Source organism: Serinus canaria, chromosome 1, assembly GCF_022539315.1.
Source record: "Serinus canaria isolate serCan28SL12 chromosome 1, serCan2020, whole genome shotgun sequence".
NCBI lineage: Eukaryota > Metazoa > Chordata > Aves > Passeriformes > Fringillidae > Serinus > Serinus canaria.
In genome coordinates, this window is record NC_066313.1 from 5,201,951 (window position 1) to 5,227,113 (window position 25,163).

General features: G+C 45.4%; 1 protein-coding gene across 2 annotated transcripts in view; it reads left to right on the forward strand.

Annotated features, from left to right (window-relative positions):
* Positions 1-890: 890 nt before the first annotated feature.
* The window catches only part of GJA8 (gap junction protein alpha 8), a 35,080-nt gene continuing 10,807 nt past the window's right edge, over positions 891-25,163 (forward strand). The window contains exons 1-4 of one of the 2 annotated variants that reach the window (XR_007778859.1): positions 891-998; positions 1,429-1,557; positions 2,716-2,803; positions 5,576-5,837. The gene's annotated coding sequence lies outside the window, so the exon portion shown is untranslated. Of the gene's footprint in view, positions 999-1,428; positions 1,558-2,715; positions 2,804-5,575; positions 5,838-11,994; positions 12,088-15,172; positions 15,385-25,163 lie in introns of those variants that run through there. The other variant, XM_050980222.1, reaches the window with a different exon arrangement.

The window sequence follows — 25,163 nt, forward strand, 5'->3', positions numbered from 1 at the left end:
GTAACTGAGAAGCATTTGCAAACTCTATGCAGTGCAAAGTCACATCCCTTGTTCAGAGGGCCTTCTGCTAATTGAGTGCTTAACCAGCTTCCAGGGAGGATATAGGAAGAACTCACCTCTCCTTTCAGCAGTGCAGTCTCTGGGAGCTCAGGCGCTGCAGTACTGAGCTCGCAGAGCTGTGCACAGCTCAGTAACCACTTCTCAGATGAAAGGAAGAAGAGCCCACCTCAAGAATTCTCTTCCTTCTTCTCCTCATTAGCTTAGCTAAAAGCGGGAATGCAAAGCTGCAGTTCTCTCTGAGGCCTGGGGCAAAAATGCATCTTGTATTGCCAAGACAGAAGATCTTGGTTTATATGTTCCTTTTCATTTATCCAGGTTAGGTGTTTATAAAAGAGTCACATTGAGTGCATTATCTTTGTAAGAGCCTAAGAAACTGGGTCTTAAAAACTTGGTAATTTTAATCTAAATGCAACAGTCTTCCCTTTATTTAAGGTATTAGAAGCTTTTAGAAGGTTTCTGTGATTTCTGTCCCTCTGAGGTACTGCCTTGGTGAACAAATCAGCCAAAGAAGTGCACTGAGCAATGCAGCATCCTAGTTCATCACAGTCTGTAGGTGTTTACTTAAAATTAAGTACAATTCTTGAGTTGCACTGATTGCAGTGTAATTTAATAGTCTGGAAGTTAGGCACCCTACACTGCCAGCGAGGCCAGCTTTCCTGGGGGAATTCCAAGGCAGATAGTGGATACACTTTTCCATAGCCTCTGATGGAAGAGATGCCACGTGCAAATCCCATGATGGTTCTGGCAGCAGAAAAATATTTTATTTGCCCTTATTTGGGGTCTGTCTCATCTGGGCTGGTATCACTTAATCTGTGCTTTGTTCTAGTAAGTGGTGTTTTGATCCTGAATGTGAGGTGTGAGAGCCTTTTTGTCAGTCTCTCAGGCCTGCTGGACTCTTGGTAGCCCCTGAGGCTGAGATCCTGCAAATTCTTGGTCTTGTGAGTGGCTTGATAATAGTTACAGCTTGGGGCCAGCTGTGTGGGTAAGGTCCTCCTTGTACAGATGTCATAGACTGGAAAGTGCTGTAGATTATAGAAACTCCTGGGTTTCTTTTTTTCTTCTAGGACCCAACATGGTTTCTCAGAAACTTCTGGAACTACAGCAGTTGCTAGCCTGCTGGACACATGGCTGCTGGGGGACTTCTCACCCCAGAAAGCTGTGACATGCAGCCATGTGGTGCCATTGCTGGCACCAGGTTCCTGAGATGTGCTCTCCCATCCTGGAGTTGTGCTGCTGCAAGATCCCAGCTCCAAATCTGGGGGCTTTAGGAAAAGTCTGCAGAGGTGGAAAGAATCACAGGCACATGTCTCTTCCTAAAGCAAGCTGTGGGGTAGAAGGACCTCAGCCTGCTCTATTCTTTGTCCACAGAGGGAAGAGAAATCAGGATGTGAATCTGCTCTGAAGGCAAAGATCTCCAGAGCTTTCCCTGGAAGTCAGCTTCAGAGGAAGAAACAGCTGAACGGATTTGAGGGAAAAGAGACATGTGCTTGGATGATGGTGACTGAAACTGAAAAGTAAACAGCCTGAGCTATGGGAGGATTCTCAGATGGTGCTTATTGCTCCCAGCCAGCTTGTTCTCTTTTGTGATGGTCTGAAGGAATCTCAAGGCATGACCTCCTGGGTAAAATTAAGAACTTGATTAATTGAAAAAATTCACGAATTATGATTTTTCCCACCAATTTTGTGATGTGTGTTGGCTGGATTCTGAAGCCTTCTGTAAAGTAAATCACAGCAAATGGGGGAAAGGGGGAAGGGGCAGGAGGACACTGCTGGCCTGAGCAGATTAGAAGGGTGCATTTTGTACTAGAAGACCAAATATCTATGTGTGTTCAAGAGCTCACCAGCCCAGCAGTGATGTGGGGCAGGGAAAATGCCTGTTAAGGGGCTTTCCTTTCCCAAGTGTGCCATGAGCCCTGTGAGGAAAGCAGGCAGCCCTGCTCCTTCATGCTGCACTTCTGTGTGGCTGTGTGCATAAAGGCAAATCCTCTCACAGGCACACATCAGGCATGTGGTGTCCTGAGGATTTATCACAGCAAAGCTTGGAAAAGGTTGTGCCCAGTTTTGCTTTCTGGAAGGTAAAGTATTTGGTCAATTCAAATCTTCTGAATTGTTTTTCTGGACACCTGGGTTTCCTGGTAAAACCCTGTCTGTCTGCCACCCCCCTGCCCAGAGAGGTGAGAGGCTGCAGAGGAAACAGGTGTGTGCATGAGTCACCTGCAGCACAAAGCCAAGGAAGTGGTGCCCTGCCTTCCCCCCACAGCCACACAGGGAGCCCTGCTGGCTCTCCAGGTGGCCACAAGCTCATGTTTAAAGCTACAAGGAGTGGGGAGGAGGCTAGGGAGTTCTCTGAGAACTGAAGTCCTGCCAGTGGCCTAACACAGGGCTCTCCCCACTTAGCTTCCCATTTAATTTAATTTGAGTTCTCTCTTGGTGCTCATACATAGTGTGAGCATATATGGAGCCCTGCTCCATATAAATCCAGGCACTGCATTTTTACTGGGCCCTTTGCATGATGGAGCTTCTTATTTTTAATGCTAAGTGGAGGAAAAGATGAAGTATTACCACAGGACACCTAAGAGAAAACTATCCCCAAAATTGCTACCTGAACAGAAATGTTTCATTTGTGGGTTAATGTCTTTTATCTCTCTGATTTAGTGATTGACAGATGTTGTTAAAATGGGCTTGCACTGTGGAAAAACCCCGGTATGACCTCATGCAGAAACCTGGGGATAAAATCTGACCAGTAAGTGATGTCAGACAGGATTGTGTTTGCTTGCTGATGTTTATTGCTTTCCTTCAAATGGTGGAAAAGGAAGAAATATTTAAACTTTTGAAACAAGCTGAAAGTATCTATAAATTCATTGGTTCTGTTCTGAATCTTGCAGTTCAGTTTTGCTTCTTGGTGAGAAATGTGAAATTTATTTTCCTTAAAAACTCCCCCTCAGGTTCAATTGGGATATGAAACAATATCTATCAAAATAATAAGTAATTTTTTTCCTGGTTGGGGGTGTTGAGTTTCATTTTTCTGTGTGTGAGAAACAGAGGTGCCTAAGCAGTGCACATTAGTAGGATATATGGGTTTTGCATGTGATACCCATGTGATGTGGCATAGGCACTTCCTATAATTATCCTATGCCTGTTGAAGGAGAGCAGTAAATTGGTTCTTTCAGCCCAAGAGGAACCCAAGACTGATTTTTCAGACAGTGCTCTCAGTATTTAGGAGTGCTGTCACCAAAGCAGAGGCAGCACAGGATGTGGCCACTGAAAGAGGAGTGGCAGTGGTTAAAAGCAAGACTGCTCACAAGAAGAAAAGAACAGGGAAATGGGAATCCTTGATGTTGTCTGCTATTCCCACACTCTTCCCCCCCTTTCCTCTCAGGCCAGATTTGTGAAGAGCCATGTTTCTCCCTCAGGGAAAGTAACAATTTAACACAGCAGGGAAGAAAGAGGTTTTGTGATGTGCTGCATGAAATGATGCAGTATCGCTCAACCAGCATCTGGTAAAACGTTCCTAAATAGCCTCATCTTCCTGTATCAGCATTTCCAACATCAATAACTTTATTGGCAATAATCAGTAGGGTCTGGGATTTCATGGAGGAGGATGGATGGCTGCATTTGGGGAGAGAATCTAAAGGGCTTTGAAGAATCTTGATAGAAAAATGCTGAGGCAACACCACAATTACTGAGCTGAGAAATCTGCACTGATTTGCAGTTCCCAAACTGTTTGGGAAACATGAGAAATGCTGCCTTGAGAGTAGAGGCTGATGCCTTAATGCCATCAGATTCCTAAGAGCTGGAGAACTCTCAGAGTACCACAATCTAGGGCGAATCTAAACCTGACTTTGGGGTTTGTCCTGAAGCTCCTGTGGCTGTCCATGCTGGCCCCATGAGCTCCAGAACTCCCTACAACCCTCTCCCAAATACTTCTGAGAGAAGCACTTCTCCCATTTCTATCTGGTAGGTCTGGACAAATCCAAACCACTCTTCCAGTCAAATTCCTTCCAACCCAGGTCACACAACTTTTCCTTCCATCTGAGCAATCCTTTCAATTTCTCTTCCTCCTCTCAGAATCCTGATCATTCTTACGTTAGAAAAGATACTTTGATAAACTTCTTCATATACTTAAAAATAATCATTCTCCACCCTGAAAAGTGGAAACTCCAGCACAGGAACGATGCAAAATTATCTTTCAGCTACCAAAGTGATGTGAACTAGGAGCCTGCAGCTGTGTAAGCAAATAGACCAGTCTTAGAGGAATCCATGCAGAGCTCAGTGGTGATCTGTGCACTGGTGTCTGGCCTGCTTTGTGCAGGCAATCTCCTCTGTGCTGGCCTGCATGGGAACTCACATTTGGTTTCCAAGCACAACAAAGCTGTGAGATGGTTCAGCGAAAAAAAAAAAAGATGATGGAGATGAAGAAACTTAATGTGATGCCAACATTAATATTATCTGGCCTTGGTAATGGTCAGAGTTCTCCAAAGATGGAAATTTCTGGGCCTTCTGCTTCCTTTAGTCTTCTGCTGTTACCTCCTGTCCAAGTGGCTGAACCCAGCTGGTGATGGTCAGAAATGTCCTGCAGCATGTCCAGGTGTTGGAGCAGAACTGTGGTGACTGTGGTGACATGGTCAGTGTGGATAAAGTGGAGAAATTCATTCTGGACTGGGTGGTGAGGTGCAGTGAAGGAGAAAGGAGACACAGCAGAGAAGACCCATCACTTTTGTACCTTAAGCCATCTTAAAGGCCTCAGAGTTCTGGACCTGTTTGAGGCTTCTTGTATTACCCAGAGCAGCCTCCAAGCAGCTCCATCTGATAACAGGCTCCTCTGAGCTATACCCCTCCTGAGCTTTGCTACCATCCAGGCTAGACTCCTAGTCTGTCTAGAAATAAAGATGGGCTGCTGCAAGAACTGGTGTCAAAAAGGGAAGCTGGTCTCAGCTGATAAAATTAAAGAACAAGAAGTTCAAGTCCCTTGATGTGCCTTCCCACCTGAATGATGCTATGCTTGTAAATTGTTGAGAGCAGATGGTCTGCAGCAGGTCAAGGTCACTGCAGCATCTTCTATACTGGTAAATCATATCAATGTACAGAATTTCTTCAGCATTTCAAGAAAAGTAGTAAAAGGAGAAATTATTTGTGTTATTAAAAAAAAAATCCTCAGATTAGGCTGTTGAGTGGCCTTGGTTTGAGAATGAAGCTTTGTTACAAATCATGAATAAGTAAAAAGAAAGAAATTAATGAAGTAGTTTGCCAGTGTGACACAGAAAAAAAAAGAATAAAGGGACATATCCCAAAGGACAGTTTAAAATATTTGGTAGCGTCCTGGAAAGGAACAAGACCATGACCAAAACTGTAACTAGCACAAATGTATCTATTACCATGTATGTATCTGGTAGGTAGTGTTATACATGGACACACATGTCCCACGGCATCAATAACATTTTTTATTTGGGGGGTTAAATTGCTCATTGAGGAGGTCTCTTCAACGTTTTAACACATATTTTATTTACTTTTCTAGGTGCATATCTGTCAGAGTGCCCTTTTTTGTTTTGCTTGCTCGAGTTTTCCTGGTTAGAAATAAATATATCAACTTTTGTTCATGGCTGGCTTTTCTCAGTAAGAAGGAGTCCTGAAAAACGGATACAGACATTCTGGAATTGTTTGCTTTCCCTGGAGCATTGTTCTGTGGCTGAGACTCCTTTGGCAGAGGATGCTTTGTCCCCAGGTTCCACAGGGACTATTCCTGCCTCCAAGTTCCCATTCCATTTAGGGAACAATTGCTGAAGTGCCTCGTAGATTGACATCTCTCTTTTCATGTGCCAGGGGGTTTCTGAGGCTTCCCAAAGAGCCGTCTCTCCTGCTCTGAGACACCATGGCACAAGTTCTGTGGGGCTGTAGCCTGGACTCCTGTGGTGGAGTAACCTAAAATGGCCAGGAGACAAAGCAGTGAGGTAGCAGTAGAAACCCCTGGCAGGAAAATGAGCTGCTGCACTGGCAGAGGAAGTGTAGTGATCTTTAAGTACTCCAGGCTACAGGGTAACTTTAACTCCTCACAGAAAAGGTTGTAGGAAGCATTCTTGTGAGCAGCTCCATGACAAGAGAGGCATGATTGCCCAAGCACAGGGCTTACTGCTGGAGATGAAAAGACAATGTCTTAATACTGATGAGAGACTGCTCTGCTCATCTTGAGAACAACTGATGTGGCACAGCTCATGTCCATTTGGCTTTCCTCTGCCTCCCCTCCTCCCTCAGACCCCATGCTGGGTGTTTCTGTCCATCCTGTCTTGTGGGGGCTGTTATTCATCAAGCCAAGCTCCTGAATCATCCTGGGAGAGCATCACTGGCCTGTGAATAAATGGTCAGGGAACACACTGACTGTTCAACAGTCCTGGTGACAGTGGGATCAGACTGGAACCTGTGCCTTGGTCCCTTTAGTTTGTGAGTTTTAGCTGGACCTTCACTGTCTGAGAGCACACTGGGTTTGGAAGAGATGGAAGGTCACAAAGTAAACAATGAAGTGTGACTGTGCCACTGAGCTCAGGGAGAGAAGAAAAATTAAATCCCTTAAATTCCATCCTGCTGCATTTATTTGAACTGCTTTTTGGTAGTGGATAAGGTGATGGATTCCTTAACTCCTGGCTGCCCAAATAAGTGGGTAAGGACATAATGAACACCTTTGCTAAACTGATGAGCTGATGCAGTGGCTACTTTGTGTAGCTCTGGACTGATGTGCAGGTCAGTGCTGGAGAAGGGTTGGCTTTTGCAGAGCCAAGTGGCTCCAGCCTTTTGTGTCTGTGGTATCTCCATGAGCAGAGTGAGCCAAGCTCTGGGCCCCAGAATTCCCAGCTGTGCATGGCTTGCTCTGTGCTGGGCACTGAGTACAAGCTGGCAGGGAGGCAGTCAGTCCTGAGACAACACATCCACCAGCTTAGAAAAACAGTATTTGTGCACTAACTCTGCTGCTTGTAGAAGGGAAGCCATCAGCTATTAAACATCTAAGTTTAGCTTGGTTGTCCACTTGTCACAGATTGGAGGAAGAGAATATTGGCTGATTCCTGACTGCTTTTCAACTTTGGGAAGGTGAAAAATTTGTGGAAAGAATGAAACTGGAGCATGGAAGCATGCAGAAAAAGTTGGTGCAGTCACACTATTACCAAAGTGTGCATTCTTACACAGACAATGTTGCAGAGCATTTCTAGATGCTGGAATAAATATCTTGTGTCTGCAGAGAGCATGTTCTGTGTCTGGAGATCCACTCCCTAGTGCACTGTGCTCTTTCAGTTGGGGTGTCTTTGAAGTGAATTTGTATACTGATGTTTGTCCAGGCAGCACCTGAAGGACTTCCATTTTTTAATTTTAGCTGAAGGGTGAAAATAAGGACCACCATGTGTATACATAAGGTGGTTACAGATGAGATTTTTTGCAAATGAAGAAAAAACCTACAAAGAATATGAAATCAGGAGCCAACTGTAGGGCTCTATAGACAGCCAGAAATATTTTGGCTGGCTGAAAACCTGGCTCTTGGTCACTGCTTGTCCTGTACTCAGCCAAATCAGAAGTGTTCAGGTACTGAACTGTGTTGCTTTTTAATGCACTGAGAATTACCAAGAAACCAAAGATTTTCTTTATTCCTGCCTGAAGCTCCCAGGAAGCTGTGTAAGTGTCTGTCAGTTCACTTGGTCAGGACTTGTGTTGGCTTGTTGGCTGGCTGCAGGCAGCTGGGTAATTGAAGGGGCAGTGATGTGTAACACCCCACAGTTGTTTGGTCTGTTGAACAAGGAGGAGATGCCCTCACCTACTGACATCATTGTGGTAGCTAGTGCAGGCTGGAGCCCATCCTGAAAAGAAATCCCTGCAAAAAACTGGCAAGAAACCTGCTCAGGAGGAGAGATAAGGGCATTGGTGGTGAGCCTGTTGTCTGTGCTGTGCCACACAAGTTACAGAACTCAACCTGGCTTCTTTTAAAACAAGGTCTGGTAGGAGCAGCCATCACAGCAGCTACTGCATCTGAGGGAGAAATCCAAGAATTTTTAGCAGGCACAGGTGCTTTCTTCCTTCAGCTCTCTGAACTCACCAGAACCTGAACACAGCTCAGTAGAAGTGGTGGATGGGTGATGTGCTGCACAGTGTTGGTGTGCCCCAGGACCTCAGAGATCCCAGAATAAGGTTCTCGGTGTGAATGCATTCCCTTGACTATCAGACAGAACCATCTCTGGTTCCCAGAGACCCCTGTCCTCAGCTCAGTGATAAAAGCACTTTTTAACACCAAAGCTGCTGTGTTCCCACGCCTGTGGCTGTCATGGGGGAGGCCGGTCTCGAACAATAGCAGAGGAATAAAGAATGGCCCTGCTAATCAATATCCTGCCCAGACGCTGAGTCAGGTGGCAGCTCGGGCCTCTTTAAAATTCCTACATTGTTCCTGATTTCTCATTTGACTGGGGTAAAGTTTTATCTTTAAGGAAAGAAAACACACAGGACCGAGTGTCTCTGCCTGCTCCACCATTCCCTTCCCACACCACCCCCACTCAGTTTTGCTGCCTTTGTCCTGTGGACCCTCCAACAGTGAGGGATATGGATAGGATTTGCCAGTTTGGACTTGGAGCTGAGTGTGATGTGCTGTGGTCAGGACAAGGTGACTGTGGTCTGAGCAGGACACCCTGAGTCACACACACCTGCAAGGCTTTAGATAATGCACTCTTTCACAGCCACATTTCCATGCCAGCTCATATTTATGTGTTTGGTTTTTAAATGGTCGGAAGGGAAGACAGGGATGCAGGCACAGGTTTCCAGAAAATTTCTCCACAGATGAATGTTTAGAGCCCTGGCAGGATGCTAAGACAGTCTGTGTGTGAACAGACACTTGGAAAATTGACAGAAGTTATATTTGCTTAAACAAACTGCAAGATCCAGTAGCTCAAGCTTTTGAATCCACCTCAGATGCACTAAAAACATTTTCCAGAAGGAGAAGGGGGCCAGCGAGGCTTTTTGAAATCTCTGGATCTCACAGGACCTTGTGGGATCCTCTTTGGGGGTTTCACCCTGTCATCCCTGAGCATCGCCCCAGAGCTCCTCTCACCAGCTTGGAGTGGGACAGAGGAAAGTGTGGCTCTGCTCCTTCACCTGCACCAAAGGCTACAGAGGAGGAAGCTCAGAGACCTTCAGGATTTTCCTCATGGCTGGGGGGGTCCCTAGGACATCTTTGTGGCTCCATGGCCCTGCTTGCCTCCCACTGAAAGGCCTCAGCAGAGGGGAAGAGCGTGGTCCTGGCTGTGCTGCTGGGCAGGAACTGCTGGAGCTGCAAAGGGAACCGGTAAGGGTTCCATTTGTGCGTGTAGATAGGAGATAAGAGCTGACCTACCCTTCACCCCAAACTGAACTCTCTGAACCTCAAACAGGGTAAGCAAGTGCTTGTGAAAATGCTGGGGGGAAGCCTGCCAGACTGGCAAACTTGCTGCTCCTTTCTGGGGCTGGGAGCAGACCTTTACCCACTATCCATGGAGTCCATGAGGAGCTCTCGACTAGAACACCTGAGGACTGATAGCACAGAGGAGTCAGGAGCTGAGGATGCCTGTCAGAGAGAGGAGTAGAAGTGGAGAGAGAAACAGAAACTACAGACAATGGTGAAATTATTTCAAATTAAGCTGAAATAGCATCTCCAAGATGTTTGAGCAGGGCCCTTCCTGCACGTGGTCTCTGTTGCTCAAAGATATCCCTACAGCAATACACATTACAGACACCGTCACAGCCTCTTCCCCCTGTGCAAATGTAAACAGGTCAGCATCCCCATCTCAGTGTGTAACAGAGTTCCCACATAGGAAATCTGTTTCTTCTGGGAAAGAAACATCTCCCTTTACTGATATCCCTGCATGTTTAAGTCTCCTGGGAGCCTCGGATGTGTTTTTCACAGCACAGGAAGTGGAGCATGCCAACACAAGCATGGTATGGCACGGGGAGGGCTGGCCTGGCCCAACAGCAAGCTCTCACCCCTAACCCCATGTGCCTGCTGTCCCAGGAGCAACAGCAGGATCTGCCTGTCCTGCTACTGCCTGTGAGGTGCATTGGTGAGATATGTTTTGTTTTGGATCTCAGGGAGTTGGGAGAGACTCTTTTGCCCATGGTGTCTTTATGAAAACTAGGAAGCAGAAGGCATGGATATCTCAGGAGGTGTTTTCCAAAAAAGACACACCAAGAAAAAGTGACTCTCTCTTCTCTCTATGAATGTAAATTCAGGTGTCAGAGGACCTCACAGCTGGGCTGGTTAAACATTCAGTGCAGCTCAGCATTGCACAGGTGGGCACTCCTTGGAGGTGAGTTTCTTTCTCCATTTCTTTCAGACCTGGCTGTCTGTGCTGAGGCTGCTCATAAGGGCTTCATTGGCACCAGCTGGGAAAGGGAGCAGCTGAGCCAACCACACTCACACCCTGGGAATAAAAGGGAGTCCCTTAGCTTCTTGAAGAGCTTGTGGGTGTTTGCTGTGTGTCTCTGCCTGGTAGCAGTGCCATGGTGAGTTGGTTGCTCTCCAAAATAGTGTTGCTTGAGCCACTGGGCCCTAGCTGTGGTAGCTCAGGTAGAGGACATGTCCTTGGTACACCTTTGAGTCCAGATTCCTGAGTTTTGGGCTGTTTTGAAACACTCCAATCAGTCTGTGGCTAGTTGGGCTGTCTCTGTTCTTGCCATGTGGAGTTAATGGTCACTGTGGCAAGAATGGATCCAGGTTGCCCTGTGAGCTGGTTAAACCTCCTGTTCTTTTGTGGGACTCGGCTCAGGAACCGTGGGTGCACAACAGAAATAAATTTCTCATGAGCTTGTTCACCTTCCCCTGAAAATCTGATGGAAAGAGACTTAAGTCCTAATCAAGCTGCTAGTCACAGCAGGTTTCCCAGGCCCTGGGGCTTGCCTGGGCAGGGGACTAATGCTGCTAGGGGCTCTGCTCCAGGCATATGGGAATGCTTGCCTGGGAAAGAAGTCACTTCAGGCAGCAAATCTTTCCTCCCTGGGAGGGAATGGTGAGCAGGCATGAAGCAACCAGGAGACACGTCCATCAGCGTGTTTGAGCAAGGAAAAATCTCTTAAATGCTCACCAAGGAACCCTCGGGCATTTCATAGGAAAAAATTTGGTCACAGCTGGGCTGGAGTTGTGACAGCTTCCCATGGGGATGGAATGGATGGATGGACAGAAGGCTGCACACCGAGAGGAGAGGGTGAAAGGTGCCTCCTTCCAAGGCAGCAGCTGGTGAGAAGGAGCCTGGGCTGCTCAGTGTCAGCACACACGTGGCCCTGGGGAAGTATGAGCCCAGCTCCAGGCCTTGTCAGCGGCACCTCGTTGACTTTTAGCGCTTCCTTATCGTGTCCGTGCTCACCTCGCGCGGCGCCGATAAAATGCCACAGCTGGGGGATCTGTGAGCAGCCCTGCAGAAAACCCTGCAGAGCATGGGAGTCTGAGCTGCCAGAGACCAGCCCGGGGCTCCAGGGCACAGCAAGGTAATGAAGGAACGCTCCCAACCTGGGGCAGGGCAAGGGTGGGATGATCCCCATGGTCAACACTATGGGACGGGCACGGCAGCAAGTGAATTTTGGGGCAAATAGGGGTTTGAAAAAGTTGGGCTTGCAGGGACTTTCCCAAACCTGGCAGAGTTGGAAGTGTGAGCCATGTGAAATGATTGCAGGGTGTTAGTTCTTAGAGCTATAAACAATAGAGTTGGGAAGGAATGCCCAGGTTTTTTTGGTGGGGTTGGTTTTTTTTTTTTTTTTTTTTTTTTCTTTCTTCTCCAGTAATAACATTTCTTTCTCTTGGGGTATTAAGCACCTAAGTAGTTCTGGTACTTTTTTAGTTATCACTAAAAAAAGGTGTTATTTTCCCACATGTTACTGCTCCCTTACCTCTAGGCCTACCTGTGGGCCCACAGCAATTTAATTAATTTTTTTTTTTTTTAACAGGTGAGCAACTTGCAGTGATACCCTTGGGAGAGTCCTCTTGATGGTTTGACCTGAGGCTCCCTGAATATAAAACCCTGAGCATCTACTGAGCTGGTATGTAATTTTTGAAACCTGTAACTGCTGCCAAACTGGTGAACAGTATCTTGCCACTACAGGAAAACAACCAAATCTGACTGGCTGGAAAGAAGAATTTTCCTTCTGAGTGTGAAATTTAGATGTTATTTCCCTTTATTTTAATTTTAGTTTTATTTTGTTAAAAAAAAATTAAAGGGTTTTAAACTTAGTGTTCTTCTTCCTGAACTAGAGAGAAAAATCTATGATGCCAGAGTTCCTTACTGAGAAAAACCTCTAAAGTTTTTACCACAGAACATGGAGTCAAAGTCCTTTTCTTTTTTTCATGGTTGAAGTTTTGACTTCACCTTTACTGGTCCAAATATTCTAAGTGACTAAAGGTGAAACAAGGGACTACTTTAGAGGAAGGAATTATAGTTAACAACAGAAACTTGCAGTGAAATCAATGAAAGGTTTCAAGTTGACTTGCTGTTCTTCTTTTATGTCTTATTCAGAAAATAGGCTTATGCAGCTCTTGGCATATTTTTTTTTTCTTCTTTGGCTACAGCTCTACTCTGTACTATGTTTTTCATTGAATGTTATTAACCCAGATCTCTTATATAGCATTGCTCTTGGAATCATCCCTGTAATCACTTCCACATGCTGCAAACTTGCAGAATGGAGCAAACTCCTTCCATATCCCCTGTATTGACATGAGCTTTGCCAAATTCTTATTCTCCAATACTTGCTGGGATATCTCAAAGTTTATTTTCAAAATCATAGTCCCAGAGCTCTTCTCACAGGAATATCTAGTGTTGCCCCAGTCACCTTTAGGAGTCTCTCACTTTTTTTTTCACCAACTTTGATAATTTCTGTACTTTTGAAGTGTTCTCATCTTATGCTTTCTTTTGTTTCTGCCCAACATCTTGTGCTAGCATCTCTTTATTTCGGAGCCTCACCATTTCTCCAGTCTTCTGTCATCCCCCACCAGCATCTGGAACTCTCTGTGGGAAACCTGGGCCTTTCCCCAAGAGCACCACTCTCCATCAGCCCCAGCCCTTCTGCTCTTCTCCCTGACAGTGACACTCAGATCCCCACACCTGTTACTGTATCCAAGCCCTGCCTTCCATATGAACCTGTGAAATTTCATCATTTTTTTCCTCTGAAACCTGACTCTCTCTCTATATTGTCTGATTGAAAAGCTCCTCTATGCCTCTCTTCCAAGCCTTCAAAATTTATTATACTGCATATCAATATTGTTGATATTTTTTTTTTTTTACTCTTTTCTTACTGGCAGGATTGAGACCATAACACCTTGCAAAGAGTGAATAACCAATTCCCTTTGACATGGATACTGATGGTCTGCCCAGCTAGGAGTTTGGCAAGGGATTATTGTAAGGTGTTTATAAGGTGTTTGTTGCCAGTGTGCTACCCTGGCACCCACTGTTAGCCCTTTGAGAGCAGTACTTGGGTTCCCAGTGCTGCTGATGCCACTTAGTCTCTGGTCTCTGTCAGTAATGCCCTCAAAGTCTGAATTTTGTGACAGCCTGAGGATGGTATCTAGTTCTTGCTTCTCTCCACTGGCATCCCTCTGCCAGGGCTAGATCTCATACAGGTTTTTCTTTGACATTTTAAGGAGCTTCTACTTCAGATTTGAGTCAATTTCATTCTAGAATTCAGTGCTCCATTCAGTGCTCCAGCCTGAAGGGCTTTTTGTCCAAGGCACTTGAGGTCAAATGGAGACAGTGTTGATCTTGACTTTTTTCTTCTTTTTTCCCACATTCTAGTGAAATGTCCTAATTAGTGACCTACTGGGCCACATCACCACCAGCCTGACTTACTATAATTTTATCATTTTTTTTTCTTGAGTGCTTTATGATACCACTCCCCTGTATCTTGTACATAGACCAGGAAAGACACCAAGGTGGTGAGTCCCATTTTCAGGATACACGTACCACAGGTGGGTGTGTGATATCCATGTCCTTATGAAACCATACCCTCAGCAGCTGTTTTTCCATGGATATCTGATGTGGCATCCCCTAAGGGTTCTGGTATTTGCTGGTGCTCCTCTGAGGCACCCAGTGCCAGCCACCTCCACTCTTTGTGCAGCAGTGAGGGGGTGTGAGCTACCAGCTGAGCTGTTCCTGTTTGCTGCTGACCTGGTGAAAAAGTTCACAGTGCCAGCAAAAAAGGGAGGAGGAGGAGAAGAAAAAGGGACTAGAGAAAATAAAAAGCAGAGCATGAAGTTAATGAAAGTGGGGGAGTATTTCTGGTATTATAATTTTGCCAGAATTAGGTTTCTTTAGCTCCTGCTGTGCTTTGCTAAAAACGAGTCTAGTTAGCAGCAGCAGATGTAACAGCTGTACAACTGTCAGGGGAACAAGAGAAGCTATGAGAGCTCCATGAATTAAGTAGATTCTCTTACTTTCTTTGTGTGGAGGTCTTAGAAGTGGAAGTTTTCAAAGTGTGTCCTGCTGGCTGCTCATGTGAAGGGATTGGGATGTTGTAGAAGGTGAGAGAAGGGCACAGCAAGCAAGAAGCATGGTATGTTTTCAGTCAGGAAAGGGAGAGCATTTGGGGAATGGGTTACTGGGGATGATGGGGTAGCGGGGAGGAAAGATGTGCCTCGGGAGTGGGCACTACTGTTGCAGAAGTGGGGATGGGAATTCATGAAGCTAAGAATAAATGTGTTTGTGGAAAGGATACTGGTGGTTATTTGGCAACCAGAAACTTAAGTGATCAAAGAGTTTAGTAAGACCTTCTGACTTTGCCTTGCCCTTCCCAAAAATATATCATGGCTGTGTGGAAGGTCACCTCCCATCCCTTCTTAGATGTTAATCACCCCCTTCAGGATAGGTGGCCTATCAGATTGCATAGGCTGGGTAAACACAGGGATATGTGATAGCATATTTGCTGGGCTGCAGGATCTAAAGGTAAGGCTGATCCCTGCAATGCCAAGATATTTGTGAGGGGAGGCAGGATTCCTGCTCTCTTCAGCTGCTTGCTCTCCAAATGGAAGGAGGAGACATTTCAAATTCCTGGCAAGCTCCAGGCTATAAACAGGCTTTTCCTGTGTGAAACAATGAGGACCTAACAGTACTCAGGAGCTGTCTGCTTTTCTGCACAGGTCTAGTACTACTGAGAGATGCTTTTGTGGGGAGGATGAAGCCCATCACTTGTGGAGACAGAAGTGCCCAGTGCTACTGGAGTAGATCATACAAGAAGATGGTATTGAAAACAGAGGAAATCGAAGTCCCATCGAGCTGAAGCAGACAGAGACAGAAAGGGGGAGGAGTCAAAAGAAAAAGCAGCAAAGAGGAAGAAAATAATTAGGCAAAGGTGGGAGAAACTATTGTTTTGCACAATGGAGAAGTGGCTCAGCCATTAAATACACTCCATAAACACTGTATATTTTCAGCTAGCTAGCCTAAGGGCCTCTGTGGGGGCAAGTACACAAATGATGGGTCCCCAAGCCCTGCTGCTCTCTCAATGAGAGTGGAATTTATCACCTATATATGATCCTGAATTCATCTGGGGGGATGTGGCTCTAGCATGGTCTGGCTCCTCTGTATCAGGTTTCTGAGTAGGCCTGTATTCCCCAAAGTAATGTGAAGGTTGATATGAGCAAGGGAATGCATTTGGTATTTTACTTTGTGGATCACAGGGCAAGTGCCACATCAGTAGTCATGGATGCTGTGTTTATCCTTACCCCTTGTGCTAGCTTGAAGACAGTGGTGCTGCAGCTTGAGTGTCTGAAGCTGTTCTTGACATGTAGGCTTTTGGCATAAAAAGAAATCTCCATGGGTCTGTCACCACAGGCCACAGCCATTCCTTGGGGTGCAGAGTATGCTGGGTGTTGGTGCTTTGGAATTACTTGTAAGGCATTGCTCTGTTTTGCCTGGTCCTAGTCAGGGGACTGAAGTGAAGGTTACTGAAATGCAAACCACTTGGATGTTGCAGGAACAGAAGTGTCCCTTACAGCTAAACTGAAATCTTCTAGGAGGTAGGTTGTTCTCACACTCATCAGCTATGACAGTGGGGGGAAAAGTGCCTGTCCAGGTAGGACCTGCTTCACCTGGACCCTTTGTTTACACAGGGCAATAGCATGGGATTTCATACCTTCTTGTACTGAGATCCTACAGTAAAATGTGAAACTTCAGATATTCCTTTTTCCCAGATGGGAAATCTGTGCAGTAAGACTGCCAGATCCATGAGCCCTTTTCCTCCATGGGATGAAATTCCATTTTTTCCATTGTGAATCTTACCAGCCAAGGGTGTTGCCTCACCTTATTCATTAGCCAGCTAGTGTTGGTGTAATTAGGGATAAAGTAGATAATTTCAAAAAATCCCTTGGAAGTCATGGAATCCATGTATTTGCTTATTTGTAATTTGTATACTGCCCCTGAGGCAACCAGGCATGGAAATGTAATCCCATATTTGTGTATTTAACAACTGAAAAGATGATGTGAGAAGAGGTTTGGGATTACAACATTATAAAGAAAACTGTGACTGTCTAACCTCCTGATTCACCTCCCCTGTGGTAGGTCATGCATCTCCTGGTGCCCAGTCCTGTGGAAATCCTGTATTTCAGTGTGCATTGAGGCTGGTTTTTCTGACACAGGATGGAGCTGAGAGTGTGCTTAAGCTTGTTTTTGTCCCAGCCAGAGAGGGGAAAACTTTCTTCATTAGGGTCCTGTTTGTGGTAGGCACTACAGAAACACTCATCAAATGTTGACTTTGCTCAAAGCTCTGAGACTCAAATTACACGAGGTGGGCTGAGGCAGGATAGGTGGTGCTGCTACAGTGCTTCTAGAGAGCTTTGTTGTTACTGGTTTCTTGCAGTGCAGGTGTTAGGGAAACCCATCAGTGCTCCAAATGGGTGGAGATGTGTAGTTGGAAGGAGGAGTGAACATGGGAAAGTTGGTCATTTGTGGCTCAATGCTATTGAGCAAGACAGCAAGATAGTAACTGATCAGTAGGAATGACTCAAAAATCAGTGATCTGCAAAAAAAAAAAAAAAAAAAAAAATCCCGACCACAAACCAAAAAAACATTACTGCAATAGTCTGGATGACTCAGAAGGATGGGGCCAAGCATAACATTAGCTGCTGTAAGTCACATGTCAAAGAATAAGGAATACAGGCTACATTTATCAGTTGGCAAGTTTGTCTTGGGAAGGAGTCGGGGCTGGTGCAGCTCTCTGGCTGAGTACAGAATTCCAGGAGGATGCTGTAGCTGGGGGAACTCACGCAGATTTCAGTAAATAACCTCAAACTGAACGCTTCTAGGAAGGGCTGAGTGTGTGTGTGTGTGTGATTTAGCACTAACATGTCACTTCCCATGTACTCTGTTTAGTGCTTTTGTTGGTAATTCCTGGATGGAAGAGGTTTCAGGGACAATGCCTGAGGGTGTTAAAGAATTGGAAGTGTGCCTTCCAGTAAAAGAGGCTGAAGAGGTGGGGTGGAAAGGAAAAGCTGAAGGCTAACTTTTCTCAGTGTCTAGACATACCTACAAGGAGAAAAAACTTCCTGTGGTCTAGCAGACTGAGGGGCACTAAGACCCAAAAATATGAATGTGAAACTGGATTTTAAAAACCCCGGTAAAATGATGTGAGAAAACCCACTGTTTTTAAACATCATCTGTAATTAACCACTAGAAAAGCTCAGTGAGGCTTTTGGAGGATCCTTCCCATGAGGCTTTAAAGTTGATGCTGGATTCTTGTCAGAAAGGGGACCCTTGTAGAGATGGGAAGGATTTCTGCAAAGTTTCCTGACCCAAGTTTGTGAAGATGTGGGTCTGGATGATCATGCCACTTCTTTCTGGCATTACTGTCGGATGTTGGCTCAGAGCTGTTGGCAGCTCTGGGATCTCAGGGGGCAAGAGGCAAAGGCATTCCCCCTTTCAGCCCAGGCTCCTTTTCACCCTGCCCCAAGCAAAGCAAACACTCACCAGTGTTTACTTCACCTTTTTATTGGATAGTGTTGCACTGATATCCCAAAGTAAATGAAGCTTCATTAGTGTCCAGTGAGGTGGTCAGTGATGACTAATTGTCGTCTATCACTGGTGCTTTAATTCTCTCCAAGCCTAATCAAGGCATTCCTTTTACATCCCATCATCTATGCCTCTGTCATCCATTTCAGACTTTAAACCTTGTTACTCTCTTGTATTTCTTAGCCAAACTAGAATTAGTTTTTCCTTCTGCTACCTCAATGAACACCTTAACTTTTTTTTTGTGGAAAACCTATATTCTCATGAAGCCTGATTTTGCTTTATTTCTTACCTTATTCCCCTCAGACTTAGACTTTGTCAGAGGCCAAGTCTGTGCGCGTGGAACAATGAGAGGTGCAATGTGCCATTAGAAATGAGGTCTGAGACCAGGAGAAGGATGGGTGTTGATGCAGGTGGAGGCTGGGACAGCATCAAGAGGTGCCAGCAGAGGCTCTGAGCCTTTGCACACAGCATGCTGTAACAGTGACAGAACTTCCTGGGAAACACAATGGCCACTTGAGAGCCAGCCCTAGCCCAGGGCAGTGGAGGGGAGCCAGGCAGGGCAGCAGGGCTAGCTGGGTGGGGCGTGTGAGGATCTGTGGATGTGACTGCCGAGGCTGTGCCGGGTGGGAAGCTTTTTCCTCCTGTGACTTCACCTGGACTGCGTGCCAACCTCGGCACACAATGTTATCACTGCACGCCAGCACGCGGTCGGGACGGCTGTGCTCGCACACAGGGCCCCAGGAGACTTTCTCCAGGCCTTGCAGCTTCTGGCCTTGATGGCTCTTGCCAGAAATATGCCACAGCTCCATTCCCTGGTTTTGTTCCCAGTGGTACCGGAGCTGGCTGTGCTCCTGGTGCCACCGAGGTGGGGATCTGGTGGTGAGGAGTAAAGGTGAAAGGTTTTGTCAGGACCTGAAGCAGGAACCTCTGCTCTACCCCACCCCTCTCTGGCAATCAGGGCTGCTCTTGGCTCTTTCCTTATCCAGGGCTTATTGCTGTGCTGAACAGCTGAGTTAATGAGTCATTAAGAACACTCTGTCCCTGTTGCATGGGGACTTTGCTGCCTGGATGGAAATCCTTCCCAAGAAGCCCATTCCCCTCTCTGTAGCAAACACAGCTGTTGAAACCTCTTGGATAAGTAAATGCAGTCCTTCAGGGCTCAGGCCCAGCCTATGGCAGTGGTTTCCATGGGCCAGGGATGAGTGGTCTGCCTCCAACCATCTTTACTTTTGTCACTGTTAAATACCTTGCCTAAAAGGGAGAGTTGGGCCTGGATCATCAGAATCTCTTGGCAGTTTCACAGATCTCCTTTCATGGCAGTCTACAGAAGCTCTAGCTTCTGTCAAAGAACATGCTGTAGATCAAATGCTGCCTCTAGAAGTCACAGCCTCAGCCAGCCTCAGCCAGCCCTCTTCCCTGCACTAGGAGAAACCCTTTATTGTTTATTTTGTTCTGTTGTTTCATGAATGAGACCTTTCTACCCAGACAAGCTTAGGCATCCTTTCCTTAAACAAAGAACCTTTCCTTAAATTCTTTGGCAGACTTTGGTTTTCCCAGGACTGATGTTTTGAAGACATCCATGTTTTACATGCTTTGACATTCAAAGAATGCAGCAGCACTGCAGTACTTGGCAGAAAAACGTGGTGGTTCCAGCCTTTGACATCTGAGATTCATCACTGGCTGGTCTTTGGCATTAAGGAGATGCAAGACACTTGTTCATGCAGGTGTCTGTCTCCAAGTTGTCCAGAGGTCTTTGCAGGTTCATCAACAGCTCTCCAGGATTGGTGTTTCTGCTCCAATGGAGTTGAAATGGTGCAGTAACAAACAGGAGGCTGCTGGCACCCTCATGCTGTGTAAGAATCCTCAGGATGATGCAGCACTTCACCTCTTGTGACTCTGCTTTCTGGGCTGCCTCACAGATCATAAATTATTTTTGGGAGGTTGACTGGAGATGAGCAGGTTTGAGCCCTTAAAATTACATACCAGCAGCCCATGTGTAGATCTGCAATCTCATGTGATCAGTATGAGGTAAGAGGACACTTCTTGACACCTTCTTCATTCAAGCTGGCAGGTAGTCCTTAAAATAAGCTGGCTTTTGAACCAGAAAATAAGCACTATTTTTCTAATTTGATGAATTAGGGGTCATGGAGAACACGTAACAGGAGCTTTAGACAGTAGAAGGCTTTCAAATTGGAGGATAAACTAGGCAGGACTGAGCTGTGTCCACCTGTCTCTAAGATGTGCAGTGAGAATTCATGCAGCTCCTCAGCTGCCTGGAGCTCAGAGCCTTCCAGAAAGTCACTGCTTCCTGGGACAAAGTTCTCCACAGCAGAGCTACAGCTGGTCTCCCTGCAGAAGGGCAGGAACTGCCCTTCCCTTCCCTGTGCTAAAGCAAACCCAGTCTGTGTTTGTCCAGCCCTCTGAGCCATCAGGTGTGCTCTAGATCTGCAGTCCCCTTTTTCATGGTCCATCCCTCTCCAGGACTTGGTGACTGTTGCAAAATGTTTGATGTTTTCTTCCAGATTATTGATTGCTAAAAATATCCTGATGCCAAACACCCTCCAGGATCTTGGTACAAACATACTACAAAAAAACCCCCAATCACTTCTAGTTCTCAATTGTGTTTTGGAACCAGTCTGATAGGTCATTTATAGTGTGTTTAATGACTGCTGTCTTATTTTTATGCCAAGCAAGTTCTTTAATCATAGTGCCACATGACAGAAGGGAAACTGCCTTCCAGGATCTCAAGTATTTTGTACCAGCTTTGTTATATTTAACAACTGTACATGCAATTTCCTCAGAGAAAAGTAGGAACACAGTTCAGTGGGAGTGAATTTTCTATAAACTTGTGTTGGTTGCCCCTAGTTATGTTTCCCTCTTTTTATTCCCTGTGTTCTTTGTTAGCTGCTTCATTATTTAGTTCAGGTCTAAGATCCTATCACAGGTCTGTAGTTACCTGTGAGTAATTATGAGAAATTATAAAATATTTATGCCCTTCTACATAGTCTTTACAAAATGCCAGGCTATGGGATTTCTTCTCCTCCTCCAGGACTTACCCATTTCACCAAGAAGTACAGAAGATCAACATAATAATGGAATTATGTATGCAGCTTCTGAAAAAAACCCCAAAACTAAAGAAAGTTAGAAATTTTCAGTGCCAGGTACCTAGTCCTGGTGATTTAAAATGCCTGATTTAGTAGGTGGTATTTAACTCCTCTGAGGTATTACAGGAATAGACATGTCATTACCAAGGTCTTCATCAACTACTTTCCTCTCAGCAGTAGGATAGGAGTATTTATTGATTTCTTTTGTTGTTCTCTGCATTGCTATTGAATAATCTAAGATTTCCATCTGATAACAGATCAATACTATGAGTCAGACTCATTCTGGTCTTAATTTACTTTTTTTTAAAAAGACCTTTGTCAGTCTTTTTCCCCCCTTTCACCTCCATCATATTTTTTATAATTCTTATTTTCTAATTTATATTCAGCTTCTCTCATACTGCTTGTTACATGTGTTATACCTTACTTTAAGCTGCCTCATTTCAATTTTACATGAGGTTGTGTTTTTTCAGTTGCATTATTCTTTCTTTACTGGGGAGTTATGTATTTTTGGTGCCTTGTAAATGATTTTTAAGCAGTTGCTAGTGATTATTTATATTTTTGTATTTAAATACTTTCTTTGTGTTTATTTAGCCCATAATTCTCTCCAGGGCTGGGAAACAGGACTTTTAAAAGCAATATATCTTTTAAAGCATTGCATTACCAGTTTGGACCTCCTTCTGCTTTTTCATAAAAGTGCAGCAAGTTGGGGATCAGTGAACTTGCTACCAGCCTCTCATTTCTGCCATCACTTTGCCCATCCTGATAAGGGAAATACGAGTTTTGTTCAATTTGGTTTTAAAGTTTGCCAAATGAAGATGTTAAGAACATTTAAAAATCCCCAAGGCTGTTTATTGAGTCAGCAATATCATAATGTGTTAAGCTAAACAAAACTTAAGTTTTTTCTTTGGTGAGTGCTTGAGTAACCTGTGCCATATTCCAGTATTTCTTGGTTATCCATCCAAATCATCAATCTTGTTACTGAAGCACCAACTCACAAATATTGAATACTCATAACTAGGAAATTGGGATACAAAATCACAAACAAACCAGCAAGTACTTTTATTTTTGCCCCACTCAGTCTGTCTTAGGGCTATGCCTATTGATTTTAATATTGTCTTACAAACCATGCCAGCATTTATTGCAATGTCTTACAGCTGTAGTCCCATGGGCAGGCAAAGCCTTGATGAATACAAACTGGAAAGGAATGCCACAATTGTATGCAGCTAAAGAGGATGTACTGGAATGGACTCGACTTCTATATTGTGTTCCTGTAAAGGAAGGCACACTTTTGTAAGGCAGAGCCAGGGCTGCAGCTGCATAAACTCAGCACTGCTCAGGGGGAGTAGAAACACACCAAACCTGCAGCACCCTGGGCCAGAGCAGGGGGGAAAACAGAAATATCAGAGCTCCTGTCCTTGCTTCAGAGCTTTGTGGACTGGAGAGACACTGCCCATTGGAAAACATGCCTAGATTTTGCTGAGGAGCTACCTGTTACAGCTGGATTCACTGGGATGGTGTTTATCAATCAGACAAGAATGGGGCTTCATGATTCAGGGCACATGGAAGAGCATTCTACAGTTGCTGTGCCAAGGTGGGATTTAGAAGTTTGGAATGGAATGGAATGAGCTCCTTAAAATTCTGCCAGGTTTCACACAGGACAGGGGACCCCCAGAGAGTCTTCATGCTTCTTTTAGAAGGATCCTAACATGCTTTAAACCATATTCCTCCTAAGAATATGATGTCCACTGAGCAGTAACAGGGCTGCAAGGGATTGGAGCTTGCTGGAAATAATGAAGAAAAACATCTCCAGGCCTCTCCAAACTGGAGAAGCCCTTTGGCTCTCCCACCCATGTTTTCTGGCTGCTCTGTACGTAGATAATCCTTGACTCCCTCCATCTGGCTGTTTATTAGTTTGAAGCCAAGCTGTCTCAGTGATTGCTGAACATCTCTGGATGAAGGATGTGTCTATGGGCAGGTTGTCTTGTTGATCAGGAAATGAGAATGAGTGGCTCAACAGCTTCCAAGTTCAATAACCTCCTTTACTTCTTAATGAATTGCTGAGGCATGAGAGGCTTCCGTTCCTTGCTGGCATCTTTTACACTGTGCCCAAAGAAACAATCATATCAGGCTCAGGAAGACTTGAAAGGGCAGGGAAACAGGAACCATCCCCACGGATGTCCTCCCTAGAGAGGCTAGGAACATGCTCTGCTGTGGGAAATGGGAAGCTGAGGTCAGCCAGAGTTCACAGCAGGTATGCACATCTCTTGGGATGGGAAGAAGAGATAATGGCCTGCTTTGCCATCCCCATCCCTGCCTTGGTCTGCGGGTGAGCTCTCCTGGGCCACCTTCACACCCTGTGTGCAGAGCACACCTCCACTGTGTGGTTCTGTGGTGTGGAAATGAAGGCAGGGAGATAAAGGTGGAGAGAGGGTGGTGACAACACTCCTGAGAGCCCTGAGCCTACCACTCAGCAAGGCAGGCCTTGGTCATGTGAGAAGAGCCCAGAAGAAGTGAGAAAGGAGTAGAGAATGGGTCCCCATCAAAAACTGGAAGGCAAAAAACCCCATGGACAGTGAGGTAATGGGGGATGCTTCCAGACATACAGACTTGTTCCCATCTTTCAGAAGCTTCGTCCCTTCTAGCTCCTTCTGCCTGGGAATGTTAAGAGATTGCACAAAAAGTCTTGATAAAACAAACATATGGAGATCCCCTCAAGAGGCTGGGAGATATTATTAGCTCCTCTTTTACTGCCAGGCGTGGAGCAATTAATTACCAGAAGTATTATCAGGTACTTGTCACTGCTTTCCCTGGATCCACTTCACATAGCCCAGATTGGCTGTAAGCAACATGTTCCCTGGCTGGCCTGATAGCTCACAGCTCCTGATAGCAGCTCCTCTGCTCCTCTCCTGAGGATCTCAGCACTGGTGGAAGGGCCATAACCTCGAATATATGCTGAGAGAAATCTGAGTCCATGGACCACTTAAGCATGCAGCATGCCTGTGTTTTTAAATCTTCTCAGTGATGTGCTCCACCTCTGTGACCAGGGGGACAGTTTTGGGCAGGAGGCAGACAAAGGGACAGGTAAGAGGAGGTTATATGGGACATAGGGAAAGGCATTTTGTGTATGATGACTGCATAATGCATGTTTAACAATTTACCTATGAGTTCTGGGCCCTGTCCCAGTGCTGCTCTTCAAAAATGCCACTGCAGATGTGCTAAGAACTTAGAATTTCTAACCAACGCACTCTTGCAAGGTCTGGGCTTCCAGAAATAGTCTGGTCAGGTTTTAAGTGAAATTATGCTGATCCATGAAATGTGTCTGAAGGAGTACTCTTCTCTTCCTGGTGCTGCTGCAGTAGCACAGCACCTACCTTTGACACATAAGAATTAATCTTTTTTTTCTTACTTGTTCTTTGTACTTGTAATGAATTTTTACTAGTGAGATACTTTTAGTGAAGTTTCTATTGTTAACTGTTTTATTGTTAAAGGGAAAATCATGCAGGTCAGTTGGTATACCTACGAAGTATTTTCTAGAGAAGGGATGCAGGTTCAGGTGAAAATATACATTTTACTAGTAAAAAAGGTGCTTTGACAACAAAGTTTACACTGAGTCTTCAGGTAAAACTGGAGGCATCAAAATGATCTTCATGTCAGTTTAACTCCATCTGTTTAACCGTTGTAAAAGTAAAAAAAAAAAAAAATCGTATTCGGTATAGTCATTACAGCATCACCTCTCATACAACATACACCTCTCCTGCGTTTGCCGTGCTTAGTTTTGTACTGCAGAGGAAGTTTAGGAAGCGAGTGAAGGGGAAGGTGGGGTGCAGCCAGGAGAAGGCTCAGCGTGCCCGTGGCGCTGTGGGTCCCGCAGAGCATCCCTCGGAGCGGGCGCACGGATGAGAAGACACCGCCCGCTAGCGGCCCGGGATGCGGGAGCCGCCGCTGCTCTGCTCCCGGTGCTGCACCGCGACGAGGTGCGGGGCCCTCGGGTCAAACCAGCACCTCTGGGCTACAAAACAGCGAA